Source organism: Lissotriton helveticus, chromosome 8 (genome assembly GCF_964261635.1).
Source record: "Lissotriton helveticus chromosome 8, aLisHel1.1, whole genome shotgun sequence".
Classification (NCBI taxonomy): Eukaryota; Metazoa; Chordata; class Amphibia; order Caudata; family Salamandridae; genus Lissotriton; species Lissotriton helveticus.
The window spans coordinates 1,119,869,731-1,119,885,180 of NC_136069.1; the positions used below are offsets into that span (position 1 = coordinate 1,119,869,731).

The following is a 15,450-nucleotide window of genomic DNA, read 5'->3' on the forward strand; positions in this document are numbered from 1 at the left end:
GAACAATATTCTGGAGTTGAATACTGTTAATCCACGCATTCAATTCACTCATCAAATAGAAGCTGTCAACATACCTTTCCTTGATGTATTGATCACGTTACACAATGGTCAACTTGTAACATCACTGTTCACTAAGACTACTGACCGTAATAATGCTCTGCCATTTCAGAGCTTTCATCCCTGGTCACTCAAGCGCCACTTGCCTTTTTCTCAATTTTTGCGCATTAAACGCATTCACTCTGATGAGCAAACTGGTCTGCAGACCATTGATCAATTCAAACAAAAATACAAAGACAGAGGTTACCCGGACACAATTATCGAACAAGCAGCCCAACGAGCTTCTGCTCATAAACGTACTGATCTACTAATGAAGACAACGAAAAACGACTCCCTTAAAAGAGAAGTTTTCGTTTCTACTTACTCTACCCAATCTAAACGCATAAAAGCCATTATACATGATAGATGGTCACTACTACAGTTGGAGCCCGATTTCAAGGGGCTGTTCACGGAATTTCCCATGTTTGCGTTTAAACGCTCTAACAATCTCAAAGAAATTCTGAACCGAGCACCCAGATCCACCACATCTTTTAGAGGCATGCAAACATGCATGAACTGTTCCAATTGCAATAACATTATCACCGGGAAAGTTCCTAACCATCCTACATCAGGCAAACCAATAACATTGAGATTTAATGCAACATGTAACAGCCATCATCTTGTTTATTTCATTAAATGTCCTTGTGACTTATTTTATGTGGGCAAAACGGAAAGAGCCTTACGAATACGCATTACTGAACACAAAAGTAGAATTCGGACACAAACAACAACCTCGCCAATAGCCTTGCATTGGCGCACTGTGAGACACAACATTGCCCAATTTAAATGTGGTGTCCTTGAAGTAATTGAACTCCGTTCTGACCGCGACAATAACAGATTTTTGTCACAGCGTGAAACATATTGGATTTGGTTTCTTAAGTCTCTCACCCCTCTAGATCTTAATGATACATTTGAACTTGCCTGCTTTCTGTAAAAATACACCTGCTTAGCACATGATGTATTACACTGATTTTTACTTTTATGTCTCTATGAGTTTAGACCTTGAGATAATTGGTGTTTCTGCAGTATTAACCTGCATACTGAACTCTGTACTGTAATTGATTTATTTGTATATTGAATTTTGCTTTGCAATTGATTTCATTTGCAAACATCGCATTGTATAATAATATTTATTATGCTGGAACTCTCCTGTTTTCGACATCTTTTAATGATTCACGCTTTGAACGCCATGTTTCATACTCTTTTTTTCATTTCCTGATTGTAACCGTGTTCAATAATCCTTGTCCAATATGGCTGCCATCCATCATGGATATTTTGCACTTAGTCCGTTTTCTATCTCCATCACTATCCGTCGCGTTCTTATGATCTTACCGCACTGGCACAGCACACTACTGGTTTCCATTATTGCGAGCACCTTTGATCACGCCACATCAGTAAGTCTGTTCACCTCCCCACTTGTTTTTCACCCTCCGCGATTTTTTCTTTCTGATATTGTGCTGTTGCTTATTCCTTCTTCCGCGTTTTTTCTAGACCACTCCGCACTGATAATGAATACGTTCTCATCATACTGACAGCCATTGGTAAGCCCACACATCGGTTACTACGACTTTTTCCAAATTATAAAACTCAGTATCGAGCATTGTTAATAGCACTTTCTATTCCCCTAGCAGTTGTCTTCGTGAAACCTTTGCTTGTATTACTGTAACTGAACGACCTCGCTCCAAACGGTATGAGGCACTGAAAATGTAGTTACACGCACTGCTATGTCACAAATCACTCATTTAGAATTATAGCACCTTCACTTGCACGACACGACGTAAAGCGTTCCATCACTCTTCTAGTTTTTTTCACTCCTTTTCACACTTATTGATTTAGTTCCTCTCTTTAACTAACCTCTTAGTTTATGCAGCTAATTCAGGTTGGACATTTTCGTTTATTTTTTTTCTTATTCTGTTCATGAGCATGGCCTTAGATGGACTCATTTCTTTTGCTTGCGAAAAATGTGACTATATGTCTGCTGCTCCTGTTCATATTAATTTACACTATGTATATTCTGTGTTATTTTCCTAGAACCCCTGATGAAGGGTGACTGTTTTCTGCCCGAAATGCATTGGGATTGTTAAAGCTGTACATTCAGTGAATTGTTCTTAGAACATAAAATCTGGACTATGTGAAATGCAGCAGTTATCCAGTTTTTGTTGAATTGAACATAAAGAGATTCAACTTGAAACTCTCCAGTTTATGTGTCATTTGAAGATTCATGCATGTTTAAACTTGTATCAGGACTATAAATGTACTACTAACAGAATTGAATCGAATAACTTATGTAGTACACTCATTTTGAGTGACTTGAAGCAGTGCGCTGGGCTTGCCAGGTAATTATCTGGCATATTCCTCACTTGTATTGACAGAGGCTAGCAGAGCCTTTTTCCCGATGCACGCAACTGCTCTCTCTCTTCAAATTGTTTAATGGTTGAATGTATGATTATTGAGTTTACTGAGTGCAAGACGGTTGCATTCATCCTTTCTTGTATGCACATCAGCACTGGCATCTGAATTAAATATTTTAGGCATATTATGAGACCTCTGCCACATTGTGTCAAGTTCTAAAAGTGACATTAGAGATATTAGGTTCAAAGAAGCTCTAATTGGGGATTGCCCTAACCCAGTACAACAGTTAGTTCTCAATCAGCCTGATTGGTGTGCCTCGCCCTTTGGTGCTTGGAGTTTCCTCTTCCCATACTCTGTGCTTTATCTCCATGCAGTAATTAACTTGGCCTCAGCATCTACGGATGAGATGGGTGAGGCTTCTCTTACCCTTCCTGTTTCACAAGTTGGAGTCTGTTATATGTATAATCCTCATCCAGATCTCTTCTCTATTCCCTTCACTAATGGATACCAGCCACCCCCAAGTTCCCTAGAGTCACTGGCTACCAGACCCATTAAATCACAACCCATGACTGTACAAATGCCCCTGTTTCATCACAAGGTACAAGCCATGACAGGGACAAATCCCTTTCTAATAAACGCTCAACTACTCTTACCAGACACCAGTTTCCTAACCCCATACATCTTCTATTTCCTCAGATCAAGAGGCTGGTGACCAATTAAACGGTTGTAGCGAATGCTTTTTCATGAGAGACTACCAATTTAAATCATTCCCATCTACACAATGTAATGAATGCATTGATCCACTGTAGAGACTAGTATGTAACCAAAAACAGTAGGCAGGACATCCCACAAACACTCTGCAGAGAAAAGTTATCAGTCTGGTTTCCTCCACTAGCACTATTTACTGAGTCCAGATAACACACAAATGTTCCTGCACTTATTAGTCAGAGCATCAAATAGGCATCCAGTAGGTGTATTGCTGTTAATGTAATACATGCATATAACTGATGTGATAAGTAAGTCTAACAGATGTAATAAATATATCTGATAATTAATCAGATACACTCTATATGCTCCAGCAGTTCTACTGCTACCAAAATGCTCACAGTCCCAGCAGAACATATTAGATAGACCTACCTGCACCTTCCAGAAAAACATGGTAAGTAAACTATATATTTGGCAAAACAATGCCCTCACAGAACAATCCAATTCTTAAACAGCCATAACTCACAGAAGCTAAAAGGACACAATAGTCAGAGTATTTTAGACCATCACTCACGCAACAAAGTACCAAAGACATTTAGAGCGCATAGTGATGCTCCCTAACATTACAACACACTCGTCACTGCCACCATCAATTACAACAGAAAACATTTGACAGTCCAGCCACGCCCTTGTGTATGTCAGCAATGACATGTATGTGGCAAGCAACACCGACATGCCTACTCCTCACACAACAATTACTCATGGTGTTAAAAGAAAACACCAACGTATTGGCATCTTGTTCATGCACACAACACCCACAACCCACTTCAGGGCATTCCCTTTATTCGCCCTAACTTGGCAGAGTATGCCCAGGCGTGGGTCCCTTGCACACTTTTCCACTGGATTCAAGCTAGCCTGGCTGCTGAGGAGTGTTACCCAGAAACCGGTCCCAGGATGCTTGTTTCCAGTCCAGGGAGGACTTGGCCTGGCAGTTCGGGCTGGACTGTTCCCATAAGGAACAGGGTCAAGACTGATTTGCATATGGCTGGGTCTGAACTGGGGTGGCAAAGTGAGCAGGAGAACGATGATGGATTTAACCCAGATCTTATAGTGACTGGGGGTGATTGTCTGAAAAGTTTCAGCACTCCATCGATCATATTGTTGTGTTTGCTTTGTTCGCCCTAAGATGGCAGCGTATGCCCAGGCGTGGGTCCCTTGTTCCCATTGCCACTGGATTCAAGCTAGCCTGGCTGATATGGGGTATTACCCCGAAACTGGTCCCAGGATGCTTGTTTCCAGCCCAGGGAGGACTTGGCCTGGTTGTTCAGGCTAAACTGTTCCCATGAGGGACAGGGTCGAGACTGATTTGCTGAGAGTGATGGGAGTTGGGCTACTCAAGGTGCAAGGGGAAGTAGGACTTCATGTAAAGTTTTATTGGATACTGTCAGTAACTTAAAAGGTAAGGGAGAGGTAAAAGTCAAAAGATACAACTAGTCAAGGGTTCTGATACTTTGCTTTTTGCAGGCCATAAGTGGTTTTATCAGTGAAAACGTCATAGAACCACACCTTTAACCTGTCTTTTCTTCACCTCAAAGCCTTTGAAGGACAGGTGTACTGAGTGTCATTCACCGGAACAGGATAGGAGTGGGCGATACATTCTGCTCCACCTGTGAAGTTTGTAGAGTTTTGGCCACTCCATGTTACAAGCTTGTAATGCGGAGTTCCAGCCAAACTCTGCCAATCGCCGCGTTGCAGAGATTTTTCTCACGTGTGGCTGGCCAACGGTAAGTTAGCGAGCGAGAATTTTAGAACTGGCCTCCCCTAGTACCATTTTCAGGAGCTAGGAGGGCACCCACCAAGATTTTCTCAATGCAGACGGTCACAACCATTCACTGTGAGAAAACTACCCCTCAAGTAGATAATCTACTCGAACTGAAAGCTTGGAGCAGTGGTTTACCTCCCTTCCCATGTCTGGGAATGTAGTATTTGCAGGGCACAAGTTGAGGCCACACGCATGTACACAGCATCTACCCACTATTTTCACAGGGTGGACCCCGTCTACCCTACCAAGAGTATGGGCCCCACAGAAATATCCTGAACTTGTCCCCGCTTCATTTTCAGACACCGGGACAATTTCAGCAGACCCTGCACGTTGTCTGCTTTTGTTCAGAACTGCACCGTGCAGGCCTGGGAATGGGCTTTCAGATTCCAGCTCGACTATAATAAAAGCTAATGTTAAGGGGTCATAAAGCCTCCTTTTGTTGAAGTATCTTGGCTGGGAGCTATCGGGAGCCTTACACCTAGATGGGAAGGAGGGGAAACAAAGTATCACTGCTTGTTATCACTTCACAGGTACTCAGGATAGGCAAACTTTTAGCTTTGTTCAGTCCCTGTATATAAGCGATATGCATTCGCTGTAAGAATGTCAGATGTTTTGGTATGTCCCAATATTTACACAAATAACAATTGAAATAGCATTTTGTTTTATTTATTTTATAGCGCTTTAGCGCCACTCATCCTAATGCAGAGTGTCAGAGAGCTTTACATCGCGTGTACACATTATACATTGAAAATAAATCATATGTTTGTAAATCAATATACAAGATGTTTTACATAAGACAGTGAGGGTTACAAGGTGTAGAAGCCACATGTCCTTCATAGCCTCTGTGGGATTACAATTTATGAACTGCAGGTAACAAAAGGATCTCTGTGTTAAAGGCAGTAACCCACTTACCCAATTACATTTAAAAAAATCTGTTATCTGTTTGTTACCTAATGTGCTTTACAGGAGACATATAAACCCTCTACGCAACTTTGATTCAATACTGGGACTAGACATAACACAGACCTCTCCAGCAAATACTTTATCCTAAAGAGTTACCTTACGATTATTATTATTATTCAGTGAGATTTAGCTGGCACACAAAGATCTCTGCAGCAGGTGCCTTAACCCCATAGGATACTTTAAAATACTGACTTTGCAATCAATAAAGCATAACAGATTTACTGCCACATTTCTCCTTGTTGCCAATTTATGTGTGGCAGGGATTTAAAAATAAGGGGGAGATTTACAAAAAGTCATACAACGCAGCCTCGCTGCGTTGCTCGACAGGGAGGGAGCAGGAGAGCGCCATATCTTCAGAGATATGGCTCTCTCCTCCCCTTTCTCTTGCACTGGTGCTGATTTCAGCGGCTGTGTGTCATACACACAACTTAGCTCCATAGCACTAGCGGGTGTTATGAGTCTAGCATAGGTTTTGTACAGGAAGGATACCCTTCTTGTGCAAAATACTGTGCCTAGACACGATGGAAAGCATTTCCCACTTTGTATGCTTGCTGCACAGTGCAACACGCATGCAAAGTCGTAAAAGCATTGGGAAAAGAAAGCATTTCTCCTGTTAGCGCTTCCTTTGAAGGTGCGTTAACTTTTGGCGCAAAACCATGTCTATAAATCTTTGTAAATATGGTTTTGCGTCAAATGGCATGGGTGGTTGCATGGGAATGCCCATATTTCACCCATGTAACGCCCTCTCGGCGCTAAGTAACGCAAAGCAGTGTTTCGCACTGCTTTGCGCTACTTTGAGGGTGCTTTATTTTGCTATTTACTTTCTGTTTTGCACTGAAAAGTAAATAGCAAAACAAAAGATTTCACGCTGGTTAATGTCCCTTTTGTGACGCTAACACAATTCAAAATGTTTGTAAATATCCCCCTAAATGTGTAAGTTGAGGTGCAGATTTTGCGTCGGGGTTGCGTTCATTTTTTGGTACAACTCCCAACACAAATTCTAATTTGTTAAATATTGTTATGTGCTCAAACGTTCTCAAGATAGACCTGCTAAAAATGTGTGAGATCTTAAGATCTGATGTCACTTCATGGGAAGTCACGGGTTGTGATGCCACTTCCTGTGATGTCATGCGCCATAATGCCACTTGCATACTGTCTAACTTGGTTAGTGCGCCAACTATTTTTTAGGACTTGTGCCCTGGGTGTGTGGAAACGGGTTGTCTAGACAACCACTGTTCTAAGAGGCTATCAAATTAAAATTACGTCACCAAGAGGTAGCATAACTCCAGGTCACTGCCATATCGATCTATAGTCGAAGGGGATTTTCTGAGTGCATGCCAGCATGCAACTAATGGTGAGGATCCTAGCTGAGAAGAGAAGAAGGAGACGGGGTTGTTTAAAGTGTTCAATGGCTATTGAAACAACTTACTTCAATGGAGACAATAGACAGCAAGACAGGCGATCAAGAGGGTTTTTCCAGGCTCCAATGGGATTCGAAAGGAGTCGCTCAGTGCATCAACAGGAGTGACGTTTTATACCCATTTTTTCTTTTTTTTTAAAGACCTTTATTGTTCAAAAAAGAAAAAAACACATTTGCTTACAGCACAAAGCCCGCAATCCTCAGGGGCTGGCAGCAGATAAGAACAGTCAAAGGAAATACTGGTAAGTTGACACAGCCAATTAGCCGGCAACCCTGGGGTCCGGCGGCGTAGTCCAGTAAAAACATGGAAACATCGTTCAATACACAGCACGATAACAATTAGGCCTGTAGGTTATGTCTTTTTTGTTGGTGTGAACACTTCATTGCATTTCTGACAACTGCACCATATGAGCTTTAGTTCAAGTCCACAAGGAAAACAAAAAGCGGTAACAACTACCAGGTAGTGTGTGGACTGGGAGTAGAGGTAACGAGGATCCTGGGCTTGCGATGTCACTATGCTGTGGACAGGTATGTAGTGGTATAGCTCACTAATGCAAAGTAATAGTCGCATATATTCGATGACGCCAGGTTGTGGTCACCACAGCGGAATCTCAGGTGTCTGTTGCCCTAGTGTATATGGAACCCTCCAATGCCTGTGGCGTATGTACGGATGCCATAGGTGGGGGTCCGCGTGCAGGTTCGGTCGTCCGGTGTCAGAGGGCAATTATCCCGTGTGTGGCCCGCATCCCGTGTAGCAGTGGGTCGTGGTATGTCATGGCAACGGAAGTGCAGTGTATCAACCATTACGTGTCATTCCGCGACACTGTCACGGCGTGTAGAGTGTCTCCATCGGCAACAATAAAGGGCTTGGTCAGGGAACGTGACCAGTAAGTGGGAGAACTAGGGAAGGGAGGGAAAGGAACAATAGCATCTGTCGGCGCGTTAGGGGGGAGGTAGTTGCAGCTATGGCAAGGGGTTTTCGGTTCTGGGGCAGGATGTGGCGGGACAGCCGCTGGGGTGCGGAGGAGGTCCGAGTGGAGGCTCACATGCGACATCTCCAGAGTGCAGCTAGTGGAGGGATCCTCCCCGAGGGATATGGTTAGGATCTGTCGTGTCGGAGACGCCGCGTGGCGCAACAGAGACGTCGGTCCGTCGTCTGTGACAGGGCATGCGCTGTAAGCGTGTAGGAACGGGTGTATGAGCGTGGGTGCGGCGCTGTGTAAGCATGCGTTATGTGGAAAAAGATAGGAGCGCTAGCAGTCGCTGGGGCAGCGTGTCGGCAAGAGGGGGGAAAAAGGGGGCGAGTGTAGGGGCATGTCAGCTCAGGTTATCCCTTGTTCCTGACAGGCCTGCTGGAAGGACGTAAGGAGATCGTCCCAGAGCTGCGCAATGGGGAATTTCCGGAGCCCCGCTGTTTCCTCTCGAAGGAGCACCGTAGTTTCTGCCCGTGCCCAATTAGTGAAGGATGTGTGCCAATGTCGGGTGTGGGGGGGAGTATTGGCTTTCCAGTGTTTGGTAAGTAAGCACTTAGCCGTGATTAGGCCCATATCCCAGAACCTTGCCTGCACTTTGTTGAGCTTCGTGCGCTTGTAGAGCCCTAGAATACAGGCTTCCCACGTCCGTGGTACATGCTCATCCGTGCACTGCGTGAGTAATGTCGTGACCTCGTCCCAGTATGTTTGTATGGCAGTACAGTGCAAGAGCATATGTAGGAGATCCGCCCCACCAAAGAACATCGTTGGCAGGCAGTGTCAGTGGCCGAGAAGTATCTGTTTATTTTGTCGGGTGTGAGGTAGGCTCGGTGTAAAATATAGAATTGGATGATTTTGAAATGCGGGTTACGTGGGATATTGGTTGGCCCAACCAGTATCATTGCCCATTCTTTGTCAGTCCAATCCTTCCCTCTGTCAATTGCCCACTTTTCTCTGAGCGGTAGTGTGGAAGGCTGCGTGTGTAGCAGTAAGGCCTGCGCTAGCCAATGTATGATATGTGAGCCGTTGCCCATGACATGCAGATATTGCATAAAATAGTGCATCGGCAGTTCCTCCGACATATCGCCCCAGGAGGTGGTTAGTGTATGGATAAGGGACGCATGTAATAGAAACTGTCCAGCAGGGAGATTCGTGCTAGCGGCGAACTCTGCAAAAGAAAGTAACGCGCCATCCGCATAGAGGTTGCCCAGTGTTTCCACCCCAGCTCGCGTCCAGCTGGCCAAGAGGGCCTCTGTCAGTGTTCCCGCCATTCCGGGAGTACCCAGGAGAGGTAGTATCAGGGCATACGGCTTCGTTGCACGGGTAAGCCGTAGGCATCAGAGGAAGCATCTGCGTGCCACCGCTAGGTGCAATTGTGAGGGGCAGGGGGAGTGAGTCATAGGATGGAACAGTGTGCGAACTTGTGTCTGGGTCCAAACAGTAGTATCCGAGGCGGTGTCCCCCAGGTTCTTGCCGCAGAACCATCCCGACACCCTTTGCAACTGCGCCGCTAGGTAGTATAGCTCCATGTTGGGAACCGCCAGGCCTCCCGATTCAGTGGTCATGTACAGTTTAGTCAGCGCCACTCGGGGTCGGCCTGCGTTCCAGACAAGACCACGGAGCAGGACCTCCAGTTCCCGGAATATTTTGTAGGGTACATACGTGGGAATGTTGGCGAAGTAGTACAATAGCCTTGGCAGGACTATCATCTTGGTCAGCGCCACACGACTAGGCACATTTAGGGGCAGGGTCTTCCAGAAGCCGATCTGGGCACGGATGGAGGCAATCGCCCGCAGTAGGTTCCCCTCAGGACGTCTGCCGGGGCCCGGTAGATATGGATTCCCAGATAACGGAACGTGGTGGGGTACCATTGCAGCCTCTCCCCGCCGATACGGATATCACTTTCAGGCGTATCCGGACTGAAGGAATAGGCTCCCGACTTGGACCAGTAGACCCGCAGTCCCGACGTGTCTTCAAAAGTCCAGAAAATACCCGTAAGAGATTCCGGGACACAGGTCAGATCTTTGACATACAATAGCAGGTCGTCTGCATATAGCGAGATCACATGGAGCCCATCTGCCATTGGGATTCCCCTTTCCTGTCCCTGAGCCCTGAGGATCGTGGCCAGGGGTTCCATGGCCAATGAGAACAGCAGGGGTGACAGGGGGCAGCCGTGACGTTTTATACCCATGCCGGGTTTTGCTGGTCTACATATGCAGATAAGGGTATAAGACCTGTATTCTGTCAAAAAATGCATATTTTCGTGTCTGATCTATGTCAAGATGTACATAGATGTTTGTGTGCAAGATTTATACAAAAGTCAAACCTATTGGCTTTGTCGACGCTTACTATGTTCATTATGTCTTGTTTATTTTTACTTTTATTTGATTATAATACAAGTATAATCATGAAAATCACAAATTTATGACAAATAAAAACATTTTAGTTACGAACACGCATTGCAGATATTAAAACGAAGTCAACAGCAACTGTTGTAAGAAACACAGTGCAGGCTGAACCTCTTGAAATTATATTTTCTTAGAACAGGGAGTAAAAATCTTTTTGGCAGATGACAATCAAGGGGCATATTATCAGAACGGCGTTAAAATTATTGCCGGTTTAGCGGCAGAAAACTGCCGCTAAAGAGGCGATAATAGGCTTGATAATATGCCCTGGAGAATTCCAATAGAAGCCCATCGTCACACCAGAACATGGACTTATACTGGAATTCTCCAATGCATATTATCAAGCTCATTATCGCCGCTTTAGCGGCAGTTTTCTGCCGCTAAACTGGCGATAATTTTTAATGCTGTGCTTGATAATATGTCCCAGAGGCAGTACAATATTGTATTGGTTTTCTTGCTGGTTAGACTAAATCTTTGTTGCAAAGTCCTTACAGCTCTTTTTTTTTTTTTTTTTAAACGGGTGTACAGCTGGCGTAAACAGTTAGTATGTTTTGCATAATAGAACAGGACATTCTGTCCTTTTGTGTCCTTCTGGCTCCTGGTTTTGTTTTATTTCATGTGTGATGGGGACAAGGTGGCACCAGTTACCAGTGAAATCAGCAAAGGCATTCAGTGAGAGACACAGGAAGGTCGGGAGAAATACTGGATTCATTCCAAATCTTGTAAAAAACGGTTTGAAAGGTTTCCGGGAAATGGATGGCTGATTTGTTTGCATTCCTGCATGATAGGAGGCACCCACCAGGAAATATTTAGCTGCTTCATGAACTTTTTTTTTTACCATTTACCAAGCTTATTCTTGGCTGTTTGTCAAGTTGCCTGCTCAGAAAGCAGGACACTGGACTTAATGTGCTTGGTTCTCTTTTCTTGTTCTTCATTCACCATGCAAATATAATTTTCCTGGTATAAGTTGCTTTTATCTCCTTTGTTTTACACTTTGAACATACGTACGTTTCATGTGCACCGCATATCTATATTTAACTGAGGGTCATTTATTGTTAGCCGCTAGCTCTCCATGATAGGGAAGGCCTGGGCCTCCTCTTACCTGTGTGAGGTCTGTCTTTTATACCTACAGATCCCCACCTACCTGTAAGGGATTTTGTGATGAAAGTGTACCAGTTAGTCAGATGTACTTTTATCACACTTGAATCCTAAGTAGCTCGCCAGGTTTTCTTGGCCTAATGGCCATTCTCTTTGCTTTTCAGCAACGAACCCTAAAAGCTGGAGTTTGTTGCTAAAGATTGTGACATTTTCACAATTTCTTGCGAGCATCATACAGCCGTCTCAGGAAAGAACAAGCATTGACAAAATTAATAGTTCTCGCTTTAGGTACCTATTGATTTCACCATGCAGCACAGCCATGGCTAAAGAACTAAAAAAATAAAACCTTTGACGCAGAAGATTTTTGTCTGATTTGGATTGCTAACTAAAAATAAAACAACATGTTAAAGTGTTTTCTTTGTTTAAATAATGTGGGGAAAGCAACACTGGTGGGAAGCAACGCTTGGCAGGGAAGCAACACGGGGGCGCACGTGGGAGGTTGAACAACATGGGGACAAGGAGCGGAAGAAACATGAGAGCATGGGTGGGGGTGTGGAAGCAAAACAGGGGCGTGGGAAATTGGCTTACTGGTTGAAATGTGTGAAACCGTACTCAAGCAGCAACCACAACTCTTGTCAAGGTAAAAAACCATCTAACCCCAAATCAACCCGTGCTTAAACCTCTGGTAGCTTGGCACAAAATCAGTCAGGCTTACCTTAGTGAGAATGTGTAAAGTATTTACGCAGCATTTCAAACAGTAATGAAGTGGAAACACAGCACAAGAAAAATCCCTCACCAATTTAGAAAAATAGAATAAAATGCAGTAATTTCTCTGGGCCCGATTCACAGAACTAACTTAAGAGAAAATCCTAAACTTAATACTTTTGGTATTCACAGAAATTAGGATTTTGTCTTAAGTTTGTCTTAAGTTTGTCTTAAGACAGACTTAAGACAGACTTAAGACAGAATCTTAACTTAACTCTGTCTTAAGTCTGTCTTAAGTCTGTCTTAAGACAAAATCCTAACTTCTGTGAATACCAAAAGTAGTAAGTTTAGGATTTTGTCTTAAGTTAGTTCTGTGAATCGGGCCCTATGAGACCAAATCCACAAAAACCCAATCAGTAGAACTGGAAATATGCTATTTTAAAGATTTCAGTAAAAACATATCTGAGAAGCTCAAAGAGCCAACTGTGGTTATCTGGTTGAGCTGGACTGGGACAAAGTTAAAAGTTCAGGCAAACCCAATGGAGCGTGGGCCAGATACATACAGGGAACAGGTTTGGCCCATTGAACGAAAGACCTTAGATCTGGGTTACGGAGAGTTGTGAGGTCCAGCTTTGAGGATGTGTCATGCAGTGACGGCTGCAAGGTGCTGCGTCGATGATGTGATGCGGTGCAAGGCCATGTGTCAAGGATGTGCAGACGCAGTTCAGAGGAGCTACAGGGCTGAGATGTGAGGTTCTGCGTTGAGGATGCATTGAACAGCAGAATTTCCGAAGAGCTGCAGTGTCCTGCATCTGGGATGAATCTTGCTGCGATGATTCCCATATGTAGAGTTGCGTCAGTCCTGCTCAAGTGACCACAGCTGGACTGAGAGACCACTTGCAGGCCCACTTCCAGGACTGGGGTGACTCCACTTGGGGAGCAGGACTCACAGCAGGCAGAGTCCAGGTGCTGGGTAGTTGGAGTCTTTTCTTTCCCTAAGTCCAAAGCCAGGAGGCCAGCCAACTAGCCCTTAGAGTCACCCTGGTGGTCCTGGGTTCAAGATGCAGGTCCAGTCCTTCTCACTCATGCAGAAGGGCAGCAGACCAACAGTCCTTCTTGCCGACAACACAGCAGTCCTTCAGAGTCATCCACAGGTCCAGAGGTGTAATGAAGAGTTGGGTTTGAGGGTCCACTATTTATATCTGGTGCCCTTTTGAAGTAGGAGAAGAAGCACTTAAAGGACACAGTAATGCGTCCATACTCCAGGGGAGGGACAAACACAAGAAGAAGATGGAATGCCCTCACACACTAATGAATAAGAAGTTACCAGGAAGTCTCATTAATAGGAGTCTGGAGTAAATGAGCATAGTGTTTTGATACAGCTAGAAGAAACGTGTTTTACATCCCCATCTGTGGGCCAACAGAGAGGGTTGAGTAATGTGGGATAAGAAGTTAATTTAACTTTTGTGCAAATTAAGGTAGAGGTTTACTGATTATGCTAGTTTATTTACTTAAGGAGTAAGCAATAATGAGTTGTTAGGTGAAGCCTAAGGATTTCATGCCTGGGGGTCAACACAAAGCAACCCCCCCCCACAGTTAGTTCATTGAGAAGCTTGGAGGTAAATTTACTTAAAGATCTTGTACAGAAGAGAATTATTTCAATCTTCAATGGAGCTCCCAAAATTCCACTTTTATAATATGGAATCATTTGACTCTTCAGTGCAGCTCGAGTTTATTAAGCAAACATATCTATTAAGGTCTAAATCATGTTGTTTTAGTGCCTCAAGTTATCTCCTGAACTATTTTCTGTTGTAGGTCTGACTCGAAGTGTTCATTCTTTGCTTGAAGGTTGCCATAATACCTAGGTTCTGAGCAGCCAGCGTCAGCTGCGGGGCAGTGGTATGAGAGGGATAAGTTGCTGGCGGGGAAAGAACCCATGAAGACTGTGAGAGGCTATTGTAGGAGGACTGTTTTAGTCCCAGTAGTTTGACTTGGGCTTAGAGTTCACCCTCCAGACTGGAAAAGCACCCGGTCAGAACAGAAGGTCAGCTACTTTTCAGTAATTAGAAGGTTTGCATTCAAAGAAAGTAGGCGGGTGAGGGTGTGGCTGTGTGATACAAACAAGGAAATGATGGACGGAGCACTGAAACCTTTCAGACACTCACCCCCAGTCACAGATCTGGGTTGAATCCATCATCATTCTTTAGCTCACTTCACCACCTCAGTTCAGACCCAGCTATATGCAAATCAGTCTTGACCCTGTGTCTCATGGGAACAGTCCAGACCGAACTGCTAAGCCAGGTCTTGCCTGAACCCGAAACAAGCATCCTGGGACCGGTTTCTGGGTAACACCCTTCATCAGCCAGGCTAGCTTGAAGTACAGTGGCAAAGTGAGCAAGGGAACCATGTCTGGGCATACCCTGCCAACTTAGGGCAAACAAAGCAAACACAAGGAGATGATGGACGGAACGCTGAAACTTTTCAGACACTCACCCCCAGTCACAGATCTGGGTTGAATCCATCATCATTCTTTATCTCACTTCGCCACCTCAGTTCAGAACCAGCTATAAGCAAATCAGTCTTGACCCTGTGCCTCATGGGAACAGTCCAGACCAAACTTCCAAGCCAGGTCTTCCCTAATTCGGAAACAAGCATCCTGGGACCGGTGTGATGACCTGATCCTTTGGCTAATTGAGAGAAGCCCAGACTGTACATGTTTGTGATTATCTTCCCTTTGGTTCAAGAGTTGGTGGAATCAACCACCAAAGGCCACCCGTGTGAATGTGAAGTATTGAGCTCAGACCAGTATGGCAGTGGAAACAGAGACACGTGATTTGGAGTAACATCTTTGCAGCATCTCAGAATTTTAAACAGAAGTTAAAAAGCATTGACGAAGCCAATAGAACTAGGTTT

The 15,450-nt window shown here is 44.4% G+C and overlaps 1 protein-coding gene across 2 annotated transcripts in view; it reads left to right on the plus strand.

Annotated features, from left to right (window-relative positions):
• Positions 1-15,450, plus strand: part of FHL2 (four and a half LIM domains 2) — a 403,193-nt gene that overhangs the window by 276,955 nt on the left and 110,788 nt on the right. The window lies entirely within an intron of this gene.